We start from the raw sequence: 21,311 nt of genomic DNA, 5'->3' as shown, positions 1-21,311 counted from the left end.
ATTAGTATACAAAAACTATAGATTCCCTTTAGTTCTCCAACCATCTTTATACCTTATATACATTCCAGCAGTTTGGTATTCTCAATAGTCCCATACCGATTATTATACGCTTTATTCTCCAATTTATTCCACGATAGACAATCACCTGAAACATATTCCCTACATAAGCCTCTCTCTTCTACGCTCATCCTTATCACTTCTAGTCACACGATCTAAATACTTCTACTTGTTCAGAGAACAGCAACCTCTTCAATGCTTATGACCCTCCATGTTCGGATGCAATTCATCTGCTGCATACAGCTCTCTTTTGTCATTAAATGCACTCCAAACATCAACATATTCCAGACCTCTTTTTCTACATATTCTTGCAATCACATTATTCATTATACTGTCCTTCTACTTAACTCATAGTTATCAAAATGAGGCAGTATACGCAATATTTTCCCCTCGACACTTCTCTGGTTCATATCTAACATTGTTCTTAAATCTTTGCCACCAGATTAATACTTTTTCTCAGGTCATTTGTGCCCGCCATCGTGATCATTCTTCTACATTATGCCCTCTCTTTATTGCCAAAATCACATATCTGCTGTTCAACCATACAAGCACTCATCAGGCATTCTGCTCTCCATACCTTGAATCACCATACATTATACCACTCATAACATCATTCAAACCGGCATCCTCTCCTTTTCTATACTCTTCTGCGTCACTCTCCTGGTTTCATGACTTTTCCATCATCTCTCTTTTCCTTAGGCTCTTACTTTCACCGCATCTTCTAATTTCCTCTTGATCTCTTGTTCTTTCATTCTCTCAACTTCTTGTCACTTCCACTCTCCGTTATTCTCTCATTCACCAAATTCTCTCTCTCTCTCTCTCACCTAATCCTGTTCTAGTTACATCAGCTAAAGCAATCTTCTCAATGGTCCTAATCTTACTAGTGATCGTACTCAATTCAGTCTTCATTCCCTAAGCGTCTCCGTGAGCACCTCCAAATCCACTTAGAGGATTTGAAGTTCAGACATTATACGGTCGAAAAAAGAACGGCAAGTTATTCTTACAGGAACCCAGATCGTCCATAACAGTTCAAGAATCATCACCCTCAGTACTTGATGATCAGTGCACCATTGCTCTTCAACCTAGATAGCGGAGTAGACGCGAGAACCAGGTTGCGATGAAGTGTCGATGGGTCTTCCTTCTCTGTGCAAACATCAAACTCGTTCCAGATGCCCTTTAGTGGAACCTGAGGTTGCTACTTATAGAACTGATGATCACTGGAACCTAGGACAGCAGGCATCTATTTGTATTATCCTTTATCGTAGAACAATGATCGCCATATGAAAAATAAGTAACAGGTGATACAGGAAGATCTCCACCAAATAACCAGGCAAGTTTGATGCCGCTTATATCCTGTGCCAAAGGAGCCAAAGCTTGTGCATCTCACGTAGTACCTCTAAAAATATATATACTATTTTTTAGAGACGCTCTAAAATTATTCTAACGTTTGCGTAGTAGGGTTAGGTTCCACGAGGGATAGCGACCGTTGCCTACCATTCTGTCCTTCCCAGATGCGTATGCAACCATTAATAGCCTTAGGTCAGCTATCATGGATGACTAATGATAAAAGGGGACTTCCCAATTGATCTTCAAAAAGATAATCACCATTTTTCAAAACGTTAGATAGGGAGTAAACGATCTGGCATACTCTTTGGAGAATAAAAGGCATGTTGGGATTTAGTCTATTTTATTATAAAAAATAAATCCTTTAATGGCTTTTATTTCCAAAGAGAGTAAGGGCGAAGCTCCTATAGCTCTAATTCCAATATGATTTTTGGAATTTCATTTGCATAAAAAATACTATGTGGTCCTCTAAGACTAACATATTACATGAAAGAGTTCCCGAGATTATCAAGAATCTATATGTTTACAAAGGGGAGAGATTACTTCTTGAAGCAGTAAACGTTGAACCCATCACATTCAAATATTAAATATTAAAGGTATTTCATTTGATCGAAATGTCCTTCGACATTAAAGACTAAGCTTACTATGTTCGCTGTAAGGAGGCATTATTTATTTTAGTAACCTAGCTTAGCGTATACTTTTGATTCTCAAAATTAAAATAATCATTTTATATATATCTCCAGCCTCTCAAAGTGGTGAATTTTCAGAAATTAAGAATTATGATTGTTTTTAAGGTTGAAGATCACGAAAACTTGGTCGGAAGCGCCTGTTCTCTCTTACAGTATAATGTTACTCATCACTTTTCCTTAAGTAGATTAGATTTTGTGATGAACTCAATGAAATGTGAAACTTTGTATATACATCTGACGCGAGTGCACAAGCAAGGAAGCAGAAAAATCTTCAAAACCTTTGACAGAAGCATCTATCTGGCTTGAGACATTCCGCAATTATTTATCATTTCTTAAAATTATGAAAATGTTTCCTCCAGTCACGGTTTTTATATAGTTATATGTCTTTATATGTCTTTATAACATTTTCATAATAGATGAAAATGTTATAAAGACATAATATTTACAAAATATTATGTCTTTATAACATTTTTATCTATTATGAAGACATTAAGATAATATATTATATATTATTGAACTTTCAAATCGACAATATGTCAAAAACATTTCCTCTTTTATGAGGCTTTAGTTTAGCAATGTGTTATTGATCAGTATACGACAATGAAAATTTCTCGGCCTAACAATGAAAAAACGAATTTATAATTTCAAAATTATTTTTATTTTTCAACATAATCTCCCTTAAGACTAATACATTTATTCCAGCAATGCTCCAGCGCCATTTCTTAATGGTCGAAAACGAAGGAGAAGAGTACCCATAAACTTTTATGACTTCGAATGAATTTCTTTTGGCATTCAACATTCTTTTACAAAGAATTTTATAACCGCACGATACTCAATTTTATCCATCTCAAGGGATACATGCAACACCTTTGCTTCAGACGGCTGTATAAAAAAACTACTTGATAGAATGACTTGCAATTTCACATGGATGCTTATGACAGACGTACTAACATAGAAAAAAAAAATTGCCGATAGCGTTGCCATCTATGGTCGAAAACGTTTCAAATCACCCTCGTATGTGAAATTATTTCAGTTTTCACAACAACTTTTCCAGGAAATCTCCTATATTCACTCAGCTATTTCGTTATTGATCACTGTTGTATCATACCTAGGTAAATTAGAAAATATCAGTTGTATTTTCGCAGAGAATGAAGCCGAGCCAAATAAAGAAAAAGAAAGGAATTGAATGAATAGTTCATGGTATTTTTATTTATTATTTTTTGTTGTTTTTGTTTTGTTTATTCCAGATATGTAACTCAATCAGAGCAGTTGTTCCAGATTTTCAATGAATGCTATTAGCAATCTCGGACCTAGTTCTTGCAATTCGCATTACTCATCACAGTTGCCAGTTTTGCAGAATATTTTTTAATTATAATATTTTATAATTCTCTCTCTCTCTCTCTCTCTCTCTCTCTCTCTCTCTATCATATGTCCCTATCATATTCCCACCTCCTTCCCTGTCTAAATTATTCTGTAACCCAGATTTATCTATTCTCATCTAGTAGTTAACATCATATGTCCTGAAATCTTAATTATTCGTCTTTAACACTCCATTCAAATGTTTTTAGATGGCGTTGATGGTACTTTTGTATAGTAGGAGAATTACGTACTACGATTACGTTATTAATAATAATTAATAATAATAATAATAATTTTATCGTGCAAGTGCCTTGTTTTCGATGTGAAATGCGAGCCTGCTGGCAGGCACAGATCATTACCCAAACAGCCTGCAGTACTTGATGACGTAAACCTCATAGCATTACTAGCGATCAATGGCGCCTTTGCAGCAAAATAAACTATGGTTACATAAATATTAGTCTGGCGAAAGTTTTTATACAAATCCAACTGTATAAATAGGCATAAGTGCATTGTAATTTGGACGAAAATATATTTTACTAACAAACTTTGGCAGCACACTTCTGGCTCTCTCGTGGCATGTTATTTGAAAAACATTGGTGTGCTGCATTCCGTCTAATATACTACACTGCATTCCCATCTAATACAGTACACTGCATTATATACTAATATAATACACAATGAAGAAAATATCCCCTTTTTTTTGTTCAGAGTGCTTGAAGTAACCTATATCTGAATTATTTTTCATAATTCTCACCAACTTCTCATGTGCAAAAAAAAAAAAAAAAAAAGCATGAGAGAGCATTAAAATGCTCTGTCATAGTTATCATAGTTATTATTGAGTTCAGATGTTTTTTATAATCTGTGGTGGACTATTTCATGAGTCACTAACAAGAAATTTAGAAATGCATTTAGAATTTGACTGCTAAAATATAGTAAAAGTAAAATACATGTCTGTTAATAATTAGCCATTTAAAAATTTCTTGTTTAATGATGTTATTCCTTTCAGCCATCTAAACATCTAAAGAACCCATCTAAAACTCATAAACCAATCTTTTAACACGTAATGCTCTACTCTAATTGAAAAAAGAAAAAAAAACGAAAGAAAAAGGAAAAATGAAAGAAAAAAAACACGTAAATTTCTTAGATTTGGTCATTTCACAGCAACTCTGTAGACGTCTGCTATACAACTTTCTTCCTTAAGCCTAAAACAACAAATCGTTTGATTTATATAGTAGTTTTAAGAGAAGGTTCTTTTGACAACGAAAGTTTTCCTCAATAGATGAACCGGGAACGTTTCAAAATTACGACCTTTCTTTCTTCCTTCTTTACAGCAGTAATTTAGCACATTCGAAGAACTGATGGCCAAATAAGGAAATCACATTTTCCTACCGTTCGTGCAACTTCCTGTGCTATTTTTTTCCTCATCCGTCTATTAACAAATTAATTTGATGTCCTATTGAGATTCAAATCATGTCAAAGTCGTTCAGATCCAGGATGTACTAGGCTAGAATTCAAACTATTTAATTATTTAATTTACTTGCTATGTAGCAAAGTGCTATAGAAAACAAACAAACAAATATATATATATATATATATATATATATATATATATATATATATATATATATATATATATATATATATATATATATATATATATATATATATATATATATATATATATATTGATAATTTTTTTTGGAAAACAGCGGAAATGTGTATTAATTAGGCTCAAATAAATAATAGAATCAAAAGTGGAATCATGGATGCCTGCTATCATTTTCATTTTGTGATGTATTGAAACGTGTTGAATCCGTCATAAAATGGGAGAAAAGCTTTGTTTCATTCTTAGAAAGGAAATAAATAATAATAATAATAATAATAATAATAATAAAAGGCCTTGACACATAAAGTAGACTGAGTGTAAAGAGGCCTATGTCGTGTTAAGAATAGAATATATTTAAGAGATCTACTGAAACAGGCTTTAGAGTAGCTTCATGTTTTAAGTATATTCAATATATAAATTATATTTGTAAGAAATTATTTATAAATAAAGCTTCTTTTAAAAATATTTAAAATGAAACACTAAATAAAGAAAAACGTGTAAAATCAGAGCATATAAAAAAGTATTATGCTACATTTTTTGACAGTGCTGATATAATCCAAAGAAAATAGATTTTGAAAGAAAGAGTATAATAAAATTCTTAAAACAACGAATTATATTTAAAGATTGTTTAATACTGACGATTAATTCAAATTAATTGCTTCTATCACAGAGCAATCGTGAAGCCATTACAACATTTGTCGCAACACAGACAGCGTACACAGCTTTTCACAAATTCATTGTGAAAAGAAACACAGGAATATATCACGTACGTGCGGCGCGCACGCACGCACGCACGCACACACACACACACACACACACACACACACACACACACACACACACACACACACACACACACACACACACACACACACACACACACACACATTACAAGTGCTCGTACCTAGCAACGTTATTAAAAGGAAAGCAAGAGATCAAGACCAATTGCATGATGAGCATGCTTATATCCATTTTCATTATGCCACTTATCAACTCACGCAGAGTTGATGAGTCGTCATTGTGAGATATTTTTATCTTTTTGTTTCCCTGCTGATCGCGCTGGAGTGGGAGAGTAAGAAAGAATAAGCATCTTTAAAGAAGGAAAGCGCGAGAAAGGGAGAGACAGACAGACTTAGTCTTCTCGGAATTTTACAACGAAAAAAAAATGTAAACTATTCTGCTTTTCAGTATTTTTCATTATTTAAATTCGAATTCTTTTTCGTTTAATTTTTCATAATGCCATACCTTCATTTCATCTGATTAATGGGCGTGTAACCTTACCGTTTCCTCAATTATCGTCCAATGCACTTCTGTTCTACTATGTTAAAGACTGGAGGCTAACCGAAGGTTAACTTAGAATCGTCCATAACGGTGAGTAGCCAGAGAAAGCGAAAAATAGGTCAAGAACCATCAATGCATGACTTTTCCTCAAAATATGACGTCATCGGAAGGTAGGAAATTAGCAGCCTCTACTCACTCAATTTACGAAATATAAGCGTAAGCATAAACCAAAGCGCTTTACCTTCTATAATTTGTGGCGTCTGCCTGTCCTGGATATTATTTAAGTTATATACAAATTATAATTCATAAATTAATTTAAAACTACAAATTAAATTAGATATCGTTAATACTGTAACATATTATTATGTTTAATGATGGATTATTAATTGCTACGGATTCTACAATCAATTAAATTTATTATTATTATTATTATTACTATTACTACCTGCACACCAAGATAATATCCAGGCAATGTCCAACAGAAGAAAAAGCGACAGAAAACAATAATAGACGAAGAAATAGTCAACCACGAAATAAGAAAAACCGACTGGGAACACCTGGCATCAGATTCAGCAGATATCTTATAAACAACATTAAACTCACACTGGAGGAAATATATAAGAAAGCTACAAAGAAAGTCAGAATTCGTCAAAAATAACACAAAATCCTTGGATAACACAAAACTTAATCCTAGAAATACACAGAAAGGACGCTTCATGGAAAGAATTAAAGCGATATCCAAATAACAGAGCTTTAAAAACTGAATATAAGATAACAAGGAATCGCCTTACAACACAAATCAGAAATGCAAAAAGAAGCTACTACAGAGACAAACTAACCCTCTGCACAAAACAACATGAAACAAACCTCGCATCTGATCAATGAGATACTAGATTGTGTTCCCAACACCACCGCCTCCGAAACCATACAACACAGCTTCATGAAAGACGCAAAACCTATCCAACAACTAGCAAATGACTTTAACCAATACTTTGCAGACTCCATCCAATAACTGCACAGAAATATTCTCCCAATCACAAAACATGATCTTCCACTTGGGCCACAATCAAAACAGACATTATGGTTCCCAACCATAAAAGAAGCAGAACTTCTCTCTGAAATACATCAAATCAAACCAAACAAAGGCCCAGGAATTGATGGTATAAGACCTAAAGATATAAAGCAACATGCAACACTAGTTTAAGTCCTATCCTACTAAAATTAATAAATAAAATATTTATAACAGGACAGATACCAAGTATGCTAAAGACCGTCATAACCACACCCATATACAAACATGGAAAAAGAAATTTAATCAACAATTACAGATCCATAGCAACATTACCAATTATCAATCAAATTATGGAGCGGATCATACTGAAGAAACTCAGAGAGACCTTTCATATTATCCCCAAAACACAATATGGTTTTCAGAAAAATAAGGGAACAACATCTCTCTTGGAAGACTTATACAGACGTAATTAATACCGCCTTAGACAAAAAAAAACAAACAAAATAGCCATGGTATATTCTTTAATGATCTAACTAGAGCATTTGATACACTCACACATCAAACCTTGTTAGAAAAGTTGAGGCATGTTGGAATAGACGGGCCTCTGCACAGGTGGTTTACAAACTACCTTCAAAATAGAAAGAATATCACAAGTATCGGGTCAAACCGAAGCAGAGAGCTACCATTAACCCGTGGAGTACCACAGCGAGCTGTACTCTCCCCAACTCTATTCAACATTTACACGCATGATATTAATCAGCTACCACTCAAAGGTAAGATATTCCAATACGCAGACGATACAGCAATAATATCCATCCATAATAACGCAAGCATAGACTAAACAAATATGCAACATGATATAAATCTGATCATAGACTGGCTCACAAAAACTCCATACACCCAAACTCAGATAAGACAAAATTAATGATATTCAGAAATCCACTGACTCGACCAGTTGATAACAAACATATAACCATCCAGCATCCACTTTCCGACATAAAAAACACACAGAACAGCAAAACCACTATAATCACTCAGGTAGAAACAATACGATACCTTGGAATTTACTTCGATGCAGATATGAACTGGAATAGCCACATAAACCATCTACACAACAAACTCCGAACAATAACTGGCAAACTCTACAGATTAAAAGACGTAGTTCCCACAAGCCTAAAAACACTAATATACAAAGCACTATGCCAAAATATACTGAGATACGCTATAACAACGTATGCTTTCTGCGCACCCTACAAATTAAATAGATTAATGTCGCTACAGTACAAAATGATAAAACTGATCTTTTGGGAACAAAGAGAAAATAAGGCCTTTATAGATACTGCAATGTCAGAACACAAAATACTGACAGCAAAACATTTATGTCACTATGCAGCTTTGCTAAAATATTATTTCGATGCCTACTACAGGACAGTTAGAAATACATACCGTATAACAAGACCGCAGATAACTAATTATATCACATATAAATACAATAATCACTACGGAAAGGCCACGCGAAACTTATACATCCCAGACATGATAAACAAATTACCTTTTGAATACAGAAACCTTACAAACTACAACAATAGCGAGAAAAGAGCTCAAAGGACATACTATGAACAAGAAACACGCACCCAAAATACCATACAAACTTAATGAAACACAATACATTCGTTCAGGCTTCCAGTTCAGCGAGGTTATTGTGTGTGTGTGTGTGTGTGTGTGTGTGTGTGTGTGTGTGTGTGTGTGTGTGTGTGTGTGTGTGTGTGTGTGTGTGTGTGTGTGTGTGTGTGTGTGTGTGTGTGTGTGTGTGTGTGTGTGTGTGTGTGTGTGTGTGTGTGTGTGTGTGTGTGTGTGTGTGTGTGTGTGTGTGTGTGTGTGTGTGTGTGTGTGTGTGTGTGTGTGTGTGTGTGTGTGTGTGTGTGTGTGTGTGTGTGTGTGTGTGTGTGTGTGTGTGTGTGTGTGTGCGCGCGCGAATTTCTCAATCATAGATTTCTTAGCTTCCCAACACAGCAAAAAAAAACAATAAATAATAACCAAATGGTGTCATCCTCAGATAAGCTTACATATAAGATTCGAGGACGAAAGCAGAGAAATTAGTTCTCATCCAAGATGTATCATATGTAACCAAATACATGTAATGTACGTATCACATGTAAACCAATGTTATAATGTATATATTATATGTAAAAAAATGTAAGTAATGTATCATATGTAATCAAATGTATGTAATGTATGTAATAACTGTAATGAAAGTATGCAATATAAAATGATTATATCCCTTGATATTGTAAAAAAAATATTATTATATTATATACAGTATACAGTATATTATATATATTATTATATACCTACTTCCAACATAGCAATGAAACCAATAAAAAATACCTAACACTGGTGTCATCCTCATAGGCTTATTACAAAGCTTCGAGGATGCAAGTCTAGACATTATATCTCAACCGAGATCAACAGAAGAAAAAAAAAAAAAATGTATATACATAAAAAACATATATATATATATATATTACACTGAAGTGCTGTAGTTACAGCGCTTAAATACACTAAAGCAAAAAATTGTAAAAAAAACAAAAAAACTAGAACAACATATTTTGTAAATTAAAAAAGTTACTGTTGTTATTATTATTATTATTATTATTATTATTATTATTATTATTATTATTATTGTTATTATTATTATTATGTGTATGTAATTTTTGAATTTTTAAATTTAGTAATTTCTATAATTTTATAATGTAATTGTCATATGTATGCAAGACATAATAACCATTAATATAATATTACAATGGAACATGAAAAAATAATGTAATAAAACATTATTATTAATAAATTATGTAAATAAGGAGTTTACATTGTATGTTTGTGAGAATTAGGAAATATAATATTTTAATTAAATATATGTGAATACTGAGTATAATCACACTTTTTCAAACTTTGAAAAAAAAAAAAAAGTAAACATGTAATATTATTTAACATGTGTATCTCTGAACTATATAATTGTAAATTATAACTGTAATTATTATTTTAAAAAATAGCAAAAAAACCTATGTTATCATCATTATTATTGAAATCTCATCATTGTGAAAAATATATGTTGCACTTAGTGCTGAACTTTGTAAAATAATTTACATATATATAATTATCAAGATGATAATTATATATATGTAAATATTTGAGAGATTATTATTATTTTGAAGTACTTCCTTCTATAAACCTTGCCATAAAATGAAATTATAACACTGCTAAAAATAAATTATTTTATAACAAAATTTGTAAACAAATTTTAATAAATAATTAAAAAAAAACATACTGTACGAGCACAGATGCGAGATCCCCCCAACACTTTTGCGCATGTCAGAAGAAGGCGAATTCATTCCGATAATAGGGTAATCAATTCGTTTCGTGGGGTGAGTGTTTATTATTATACGTCGGAATTTAGTTTTCTTTTATGAAAATTCTAGTTTTTAAAGTGGTAACTATTTTGCTTGTAAAATAGTTGGAAAATTTTACGTACGTCGCTTTATTACCTAACCTGATCCCAACAGGATATATTACTATCTGAAATAAATGTGGGTTATACGGTCGATTTTCTTGAGTTTGTCGGGATGAAAAACCGAGTTTCTGGGAGAAAAAACCCGCTTGCCTGTGCCAGAGATCGATTAACTCAGGAACTGGTCGAAGAAAGGCTTAGAAAGAGTTTCTCCAGTCGGCGATTAGAGACTTGAACTTAAGTCTATCTTCGGGTGGCCTGGTGCAGAGGATGCACGCTTCACTTCCACTGAGCCACACAGGCCTTATTATATGAAATACTGTTTACCCTATTAATTTGCTGTATGTGTCTTGATAATGCATCATCCTTGTGCAATGGAACAATCTTGTTTTCTTTCCGTTCCTTTAGGATCCTATTAAGATTCAAATTAAGTAAATGAGTCAAAAGCATTATCACTTAACTCCGATATTTCTTTAACATCTATTAAAATCCATGCTGACATCAATGACACGTTTTCGTCGAGATTTTGCAGTATCTCTACAACTAACTAGTGCACTTCGTCTCAGAATGAGTACCTCATTACAACGCTCATATCTTTTAGATGCGCGTGTAATGAAGCGTCCATTCTGAAAGTTTGTCTACATCACCTTTCTTAATGATCTCTTCCTTAATGAGATTACTCGTCCATTTAATTCCACGTCATCTATTCTAATCTCTCTCAGAAATGAGTTCATATATTGCTTTTGCTAAACATCATTTCATCATTTCTCAGGCTCTGTTCTGCTGACTTCTTTCCCTTGCAACATGTGTTGCATATTGCTGCTTCAAGGTGTGTCCTAAGTGGCATAATTCCCTACCCTACAGTTCATTAATAGGAACTTTCACATGCCTGTCCACTTCGAAGGTCTAAGTTATTGAAATTGACGATGAAGTTTATGATGCTCATCTCATTTATATATACATCCTATGATGCTATGCTGTAACCAGATCTAATACATTCTCACCTGAAATCCTTTACCACAGTGCCTAAGACAATTGTCACTCATCAACTCCATGAATGCTTGTTCTTTCTACTCATTCTCGATTTCTTTCTTCCAGTCGATTAAAATCGCCCATAATCTGCCTTTCGCAAACCGAAGTAATTTGCAGGTACACTGCTTGGAAAGAAGTCACAGACACCATAATGTGAGGAACAAAAAATCCATAGCGCCCACCTTAATAAGATGTAGTACTTCCTTTCACTGCAATGAATGCAACATTCCTACGGGGCATATTTTCCACATTGGTGCGATAACGATCAATGGGAATTTTGGACTATTCTTCCTGTAGGCATGTAATGAGGTACTGTATTGTTGTGGGTGGGATGTTGCTTGACCTCACCCAACGTTCCAATTCATCTCACAGATGTTCAAAGGGCTGAGATCAGGGGTCTGTGGAGGCTAGTCAAGTGTGGTGACGTTCATGTTCATAAAGTACAGTTACAGCAACAGCTTTATGACATGGTGCATTGTCTTGCTGAAAGAGACAACAGTCAGTTCTGTAGAAACGCCACAAAGTAGGAAATATTGCATTGTCTACAATGTTCAGATATCTCTCGGAGTTCAATGTTCGTGGCACCATAAACAGACGTCTGAGGCTAAACCAGGAAAAATTGAACCATACCACCACATCGCCACCTCCGAAGCTAATAATTGGGGTTATGTATTCTGATAAGAGACGTTCACCGAGCATCTTCCACATCCCCACGCACGTCCATTTGCTAGGTAGAAGGTGTAACGTGATTCATTATACAGTGGGTCGTAGAAGTTTTCAAACTTCCACGACCCACTGTACACACTGTTTGCAATACTGAAGACGACCCTGCATGTTGGTTTGGATCATGCGCTACTTGTATATTGTGGTCCTACCATGGAAATCCATGTTGTCAGCCTCGGTTCTGAATTTTTTTGGGCAGATTCGTGTTCCAGTCGCTTCCCAGAACTTCGCATTCAACAGTAGGTTGATGAATGGTGGTTGTTACATATTATCCTTCGTAGCACCGTTCAATGAATGTGATGAGTGTCCACTGCGGGTAGCACTTGCAGTTGACTTCCTGCGCTTTCATCTCAGTATGGTATCACTGATTGTTGACCTGGATAGCCCAATTTGTTGACAGTTTAAAGCAGATAGGCCTACAACACGGCATCCTATCACAATGCCTCTTTCAGTCCCCTTCTCATTGCCATTTCAACCGTACACAGTTGTACTAATTTCGGAGTATCATATTCCTCGAATGTATGCAGGCTACAAACACGTCACTCGTTACATGGCACGATGCATCTTGTTCATGGAGGTGTCCATTGACTTCTTTCCAAGCAGTGAATATTTCGATGCATTCACCTGTTAATTCCTTCCCCATCATCTATAGGAACATTCAAATGCATTTTTTTTCTCCTTTTAATATTTTGCTTCACATTAACAGCCTTGCCCCGCTATTTATCAGGTCATTGCTGCTGCTTCTGATGCTGCTGGGACATTAATATTAATTAATATCCTCTGCTATTAATTAGCCCTACGAGATCAGTGACCCGTGGAACTTCGTTTTTAATTAAAATCACTTGAACACACACATCCATCCGTACCCTCTTTCATACTTCAGTACATATAAATAAATAGTAGTTAGATTAAAAACAACGCCTGTTATTTAGCAGATTGTAAAGTGGATTCAGCATCGCTAATGATGAGAGGTGGGGATCCACTGCCTACAATTTCCAAAATGTTAAGGCTAAAAGAGTGTGCCAATTTCCTTTGGGAAATGAACACATGATAGAGAATTCTCCATAGAAAATGAGTTGTACTGAGCGACTGCAAGTATTGATTTGCTGCCTTCTATTACCATTTTACTTCTTATTTGTGCTGCACCTTTGAATACTACTGTTTTTGTTTTACTTGTTGAATTATCGGCCTAACATTCATTGCAATTTTGTTTAACTTATTAATTCTTTTTATTAATAGAATAAAATTAAATTCATTTAATAGCATTCATTTTCATCACCGCCAACAGCATTTATCGGCAGTTGCTGGTCGAATGGCTTCGCACGCTTCTTCCATTATTGCCGATCTGATGCATCTTTCAACCTTAAAGGTCCATAACATATTGTTATCTCATCATTCCATCATACAGTTGGCCTACCTGGTTTCCGATAACCAGTACAGACAGTCCCCGGATTACGAACGCGATACGTTCCTGAGAACGTCTTTAAGTCGGATTTGTATGTAACTTGGATCCCGTATACGATAATAATAATACTATAATGGCTCAAATGTGTCAACAACAATAAACAACAACAACAACAATAATAATAATACCCCTGTACTGTAATAATAAGTTACAGAAACTATTGTGCTCTTTCTTTTAATTCAAACACACGGAATATAAAAACAAACTCATACAAAAAGTTTACATAGGAGATAGGAGAAATTTCAAAATCGAATATTGAAGGGTAACACTCACCTAATTCTGCATCAATGTCTTGCTTACTGGAAGGGTCATTTTTGAGGCAAGAAGGTAGGCTTACATTAATCGGAAGATGATGATGGAGATGGTGCTGGAGAGGATGAAGTGGATGCTGGAGAATCAGGATTTGATTCTGTTGCTGGAGGAGGGGAGCTTACCACTGAAGTCAATTTCTTGAAAAAGTTATCTAGCGTTGTTTGCACAGCCTTTTTCGTTTTTTTAAAAAAATCATAAATGGCCTTGTAGCAGTTAATGTTCTCACTAACTGAACGGTAAATCTTTGTAATCCATTCAATGTTAGGATCTTGCTCCTCAAGCTTAGCAAATCCTGCTTCAATGAGACGAAAGGCTTCAGCTAATTCTTTCGTCGTAAACTTTCTTAGTTCGGGATCTTTTGATTTTTCGTGTTCTTGTGTTTCTATCAGCTGCTTCTCTATCTCCACAAGGTCTTCATTGATTAATTCTTGTGAATGGGACTCTAGTAAGTCAATGACATCATTTTTATTGATGTCCAATTGCATTGCCAATTGGACATTAATTGCATTGCCCACTATCCATCCCAGCTTTTCTGGCTTTGGCGACGTCTTCTTCTGTGAAGCCACAAAAATCATCACAGAATTGAGGGCACAGTTTGTTCCACACACCTTTCATTGCTGATTGCTTCACTTCTTCCCAAGAATCAGCAATGTTTTTTGATGGCATCATGGATGTTATGGTTCTTCCAGAACTCTCTCAAGGTCATCACATCATCTTCCGTAGCCCTGACTGAATGCAGGAATGTACGCCGTAAGTAATAAGCCTTAAATGCAGAAATGACTCCCTGATCCATTGGCTGTAGTAACGATGTAGTGTTGGATGGTACAAATACGACCTTTACATTAGGGTGAAGGTCATCTAAAGATGTTGGATGTCCAGAAGCGTTGTCCAGCACAAGCAGAATTTTAAAGTGAATTTCTGCTGTGGAACAAAAACGTTCCACAGCAGAAATAAAACAGTTCAAGAACCAATCTTCAAACATGTCAAGTGTGACCTTAAATTTGACTTCCAAATAACGATAAATAGTGATGAACTAATCGTTCATAATTAAGAGCATCCACATTATAAGTACCTCAGTACAGAATTCTTGCTAATTGTTTCTTCTTATTTAATGACTTATCTGTTTTTAAACTTGATGAGGTTTATTTTTATCCCAGACAGCATTCCATTGCAGATTTGGAACTGTTTCTTCATGTTTCTGACCAAAAATGATGTTATTTGTGTTTATATTAGTCCATTATTAATTAATAATGGACTAATATAAATATAAATAACTAATATTAGTTATTAGTCCATTATGAACCTGAACAGTGGTCTTTCTTTCTTCTCTTCATATTCATGGAGGTTTTTTTGGACTAATCTCCCACGCTGACCAGACGGATTGAGAAATAGAGGCATAAATTACTGAAGCAAAAATTATGGAGTTTATTGTGTGCTGGCTATAAAATTTATAGCAAAATAGTTCTTAACAATTAATAACGTTTTTAGAATTGTTTTGCTAAACATTTTATCAAAAAAAAAAAATCAGCTAGCGCCTTTTTATTCCCGTATACGGGGAGTAGGCGAGGCCATTTAGCCCTAGACAACACAATAAACATATGCCTCCATAATTTTCAGTTCTTTGGATTATTATTATTATTATTGCTTTTCCTTCCAGTCATAGGAACTGTTCCGGTTGTGTATGTCTTAAATTTTTCATGATATGCAGTAAAAATGTTTTCCTGCATTTTATAGAGTTCTGTGCTTATTCTCCACTGATGGTTTCGCCCCTCTCTCGTTCTCAAAGAAGACTTTCTTCCTCCCATGTGTTTATTTGTTTATTTATAATTTATTTCTTTATCTGTGCATAGCATTATGTAATAATTAAAGAATATTTATTTTAATAATTTTGATGCTTTAATTTATTATCTTATCTAATTTGGTCTTATATTAAATAATTTCTGAGCTTAAACTCAACTTAATTCCATGATCCATTATATATTTTTCTTAATCCTTTCTCTCTCTCTCTCACTCTTTCTACTACCTTGAAGGAAACTAAAACCCAATGCAACAAGAAACGACAGCGATTATTATTTTTTAAATGAGTGGTTATTGTGTTGTTTTGTATATTTTAGTAGAGTAAACAAAAAGTAAAACATTATTAAATGATACTATGATGATAATGATATTATCATAATAATATCATTAATATAATAAAATGGCTAAATAACTAGTTATGTTAAAAACTAGAATTCAATCTTAAACGCGCATTTTTACTTAATGGTTGTAATTAATTCCGAGAATCGTCTTATCGTTACAATCCTTTTATCTCTGTATGAAGTTGTTAGTGCTTCTTATTTATTCAAGGTTGATAATACTTCTCACAACAACTACCGATTTTTTTCTTTCTTTCTTTTTTTTTTTTTTTTTTTTTTAATAAATTTGACAAGCGATGCCCAACTATCTAGAATAGCTGCTTGGAAAACCTGAGTTGGGCGTTGACGAAGAGATGAACAAATAATTAAAATAAATTTGGAATGGGCTGCTGAAGGTAAACTCTGCAATATATGCATTTTAAATGACTAGGTTAATAGGCAAATTACGTCAGTAGGACATGAATAACTAAAATAAATAACCCATCCAGGAAACATGAATGTTTCCTGGATGGGGAGCTAGTTAGTGAATACGTGATGCTCCTTCTTATCAACTGCCAAGTCGTATTGAACTTCCTGGAAATGAATTCTTTCAAGGACGTTTTCATCTTACGTAAAAATCAAGACCATTCCACTTGACATTCAACTACTATGACTGCAGTTTTTTTATGTGTTGTAAACGAAATACCTTAAAAAATTTCTTGTAAATCGAAGCTGTTTTTCAGAGGAAACACAATAGTTCGAGATATCGTTTTAAATTTTTACAACCACTATTTGTCCTTGTTTAAGGAAAAATATTAAATAAATAAGCAGCATGGAAAGCCCTCTTACGACAGTTGCATTATATTATGCAATGATTTTGAAAACTTTTTATTTTATTTTCCCTATCTGTTTGCTTGTTTTCATATATTCATTCCTCATATTTCTCGTAAATATTTCATACAAAACAACTGAACAAAAGGTACATTTACTAAAATTCATTACAAAACATAACGGCAAAATTTACTATTCATTCTGTTGCCAACTGAAACAAGTTCCTGTCATTCGCTTCTCCTTATCGTGAAGTATAAAAAACGTTGCATGGGAGTTCTTAATTTTATTGATCAAGTAAACCAGTTTACAAGATTTTAATAAATACACTGCTGGGAAAGAAATCAACAGACACTCCCAGGAACAAGGTATATCGTGCCATGTAACGAGTCACGTGTTTGTAGGCAGCATACATTCGAGGAATATGATACTCCGAAGTCAGTGCAACTGTGTTCGGGTAAAATGGCTGCGAGAAGGGAACTGACTGAGTTTAAAAGAGGCGTTGTGATAGGATGTCATGTTGCAGGCCTATCTGTTTGGTAAATTTTTGACAAATTGGGCTATCCAGATCAACAGTCAGTGATACCATACTGACATACTGAGATGGAAGCGCAGAAAGTCAACTGCAAGTGCTACCCGCAGTGGACGACCCCTCCGCACTCACCGAATGTGACTGCAGGTTCCTACGAAGGATAATATGTAAAAGCCGCTATTCATCAGCCGACACGTTAAATGCAGAATTCGGGGCATCGACTGAAACACGCATCTGCATAAAAACATTCGGAACCAAGGCTCACAACATGGGTTTCCATGGTAGGACCGTAATATGCATGTGCCAAATTACCCGTTCAGTGGTGTACATTGGGACATGGAGGCTTTAAAAGCTGTGTTATTGAGAGACGAAAAATGCCCTACACTCTCTACCAAGCAAATGGAAGGGTGGTGGTGGTGGGGGGGAATTTTCGGAAATTCGGCGTTGTGATGTATGGTCCTGTTTTTCCTGTTGACCTTGGACCTCTATTTGTGGTTCCACGAACATTGAACTCGGACCTCTATTTGTGGTTCCACGGACATTGAACCAGAATGTTCAAATATCTCAAACATTCTGGAAATGCTTCCTACTTTGTGACGTTTTTACGGAACTGAAATGGAAGCGACCATTGTGTCTTTCAGCAAGACAATGCACCGTGTCTGAGGCTGATGCTGTAACTGCGTGGTTTGTGGACATGAACCTCACCAGACTCGAGTAGCCTCCAAAGAGTCCTAATCTCAACCCTACTGAACAGCTATGGGGTGAACCGGAGCGTCAGGAGAGGTCAAGAGACGTCCGCCTCAGAACAATGCAGGTCCTTATTAAATCCCTACACGAAGAATAGTCCAAAATTGCCATTGATCGCTATCGTACACTTGTGGAGAGTATGCTCCGTAGGATTGTTGCAGTCATCGCAACGAAAGAAGGCCCTACATCTTATTAAGGTGGCATCAGCTGTTTGTTCCTCACACTATGGTGTCCGGTGACTTCTTTCAAAGCAGTCTGGTCATAAGGGGATACATTTAGTAGACAATACAATACTAATAATGGAAACGCTCACAAATTTGTTGAAAAATTTTTTATTAATAAGCTGTAGACCACCTAGGGCTGTTAGAACACCATGAATTCGACGTGGAATAGACTGATACAAGTCATGTACACAAGATAATGTAACTTGGGACCATTCTTCCTGCGAAATAAAATATGTCCCAACTATGTCAGTGATGTTGCAGGTGGAAAATGTGATCGAAACTTGGAGAACTGATTGGAAACAACGCCTTTTCTGTTTCCATAGCTTGTCATAATCTTTGATACTGTGGCTCGTGATACACCTACGATTTCTGCAGTTTCTGATTTATTTGATTATAAATAAAATTTATAATCAAATGTGTTTGTATAACTTAGTTCTTTGTAAAAAGTTAAAAATATCGTACAATTTGTCCGAGCCTGATAAGATATGCCTGATTGTATATGGTTCGGCCAGATAAGTAAATATTTCATTCTTCTCTCGGGTGAAGTGTCGACATTTCACCAGAATATGACAAATAGTACGATGCGTGTTTAATTTTTCACACACAGGTGGGTCATAAGCCTTGAGCAAATAAGAATGTGTACGATGAGTGTGACCTATGCTGAGGTTTTCAAGAACAACTTTCTACTGTTTCTACGTTGACTACTGGACTGTCAATGCTTAATTTCTGGCTTAATATCTGCAGTTTGTTCGTCAGTACTGCCATGATGACTGCCAGTGGGCAATTAGCTTTGATCTTATAAATATCTGTAGTCTGTATAGGGAACTGTCAAACAGTACGTGGAAAAAGGATGAGCTGATCTAGCAGATGTAACTGCATGCAGTCTCATATCCCTTAATTCCAATGTGGCTGAGAATTCAGTAGAACCGAACATCAAAATTAAAAGTCTTCATTTCGAACAACAGTTGTAACACCTTACAAAGCACTGGATGTAGATTATACACAGGAGAGGAGATGGCCTGCAAAGAACCGAAAGAGTCTGTATAAATGACACACTTTTGGTAGCGGTTTTCTTTTATTTTATATGCACAAGTGCAAACTGAATGGCATCCGACTCTGCTGTATAATTACTGCAGTCGAGTGGGATCTGGTTGGAAATAGTAAAATCAAGAAACACAGGAGCACAGCCAACAGATAAAATATATAAAATGCAAAATATAATATAACCATGGATAAAAACAGAAAGAAAGACGGATCTCAACCATCAATGAACTCGATTTTGTCACATCTAGTCGGAGAAGCTGGTCACTTCTGAGAAAATTAGGTGGAGCAGAGCCAACAACACACAAAACAACAGAGATAACTCCTGATCAAATGGCTAACCATTTATTGAAAACCTCCAAGATTCAACCCAGCTCTACTAGGAAAATTGCTGTACAAGCTTCCACCAGACAAAACCCGAGTTTCCTGAACTTGTACACCCAGTATCTCGGGAAGAGGTACAAATAGCCTTAAAACTTATCAAGAATGGCAAAGCTGCAGGAGTGGATGGTATACTCCCTGAGTTCCTAAAACATCTTGTCCAACATGGTCAAGCATGGCTGGCTGCCCTTTTCTCAGAAATCATCGTGACTGGTAAACTACCAAAGCTGTGGCGGGAAGCCAAAATAATTACCGTGCCCAAACCAGGGAAAGATCCAAATGATGTGAAAACCCTGCGATCTATCTCCTTGCTTTGCACCACTTTTAAGCTCTTTGAAAGAATTTTCCTTAAAAGAATTTCACCACTCATCGAAAGAGCACTCCCGACCGAACAAGCTGGCTTCAGGCGAGGAAGAAGTTGCTGTGACCAGGTCCTGGCCCTGACAGCTCAAATTGAAGCAGGCTTCCAGAAGAAACTTAAATCTGGAGCCACTTTCATTGACTTAACATCTGCTTAATGCACTGTCTGGATCAGGGGCCTCCTCCTAAAAGTAGGAAATATTATAGTGTTAGATATGTGAAGAGCCAAAGGCTCCTCTTTGAGTTTCTTATTAGGCTAAGAAACTATATGGGATGTAATATCCCTTAACTTAAACAAGTTATATGTCGCCGAATTGAAGCCTTTGGCTCTTCACATATCTAATAATTTATTAGAGCACCTCACGGCAATACTCGTAGTAGGGGTACAAGTTCTGTTCGCTACAAACTTGATATTAACTAGGTCTGGCTACTCACTGATGAGACCTCAATAAAGGTCGAAACCGCTCTGGGTAGTGACCTTTTCTCATAATGTGAACAAAAATACAGTTCCTAGGAGCTAAGTTCACATTATGGGCAAATATCAAGAATAGTGATCGGAGCTCGCTCCACCTCTACCACGAGTTGCCCCAGCTTGCATTACCCTTTGGGATCAGTGCTGCAGTATCCAGGTATTTGCTTACGCTTGGAATCGCCGAACTTTATATTTATATATAGTTTTTACTATATTCGGCATGA

General features: G+C 35.4%; 1 long non-coding RNA gene across 1 annotated transcript in view; it reads right to left on the bottom strand.

Annotated features, from left to right (window-relative positions):
* Positions 1–3,027: 3,027 nt before the first annotated feature.
* LOC150092620 (uncharacterized) overlaps positions 3,028–21,311 on the bottom strand; it is a 53,164-nt gene continuing 34,880 nt past the window's right edge. The window contains exon 3 of the long non-coding RNA XR_016550509.1: positions 3,028–3,198. This is a non-coding gene — a long non-coding RNA (uncharacterized LOC150092620). The remainder of the gene's footprint in view (positions 3,199–21,311) is intronic.

Source organism: Typopeltis vanoorti, chromosome 25 (genome assembly GCF_054136105.1).
Source record: "Typopeltis vanoorti isolate ZY-2024b chromosome 25, IOZ_Tvanoo_1.0, whole genome shotgun sequence".
Classification (NCBI taxonomy): domain Eukaryota; kingdom Metazoa; phylum Arthropoda; class Arachnida; order Uropygi; family Thelyphonidae; genus Typopeltis; species Typopeltis vanoorti.
Note: the sequence above shows the minus strand (reverse complement) of the source record. Positions and strands in the feature narration are given on the sequence as shown.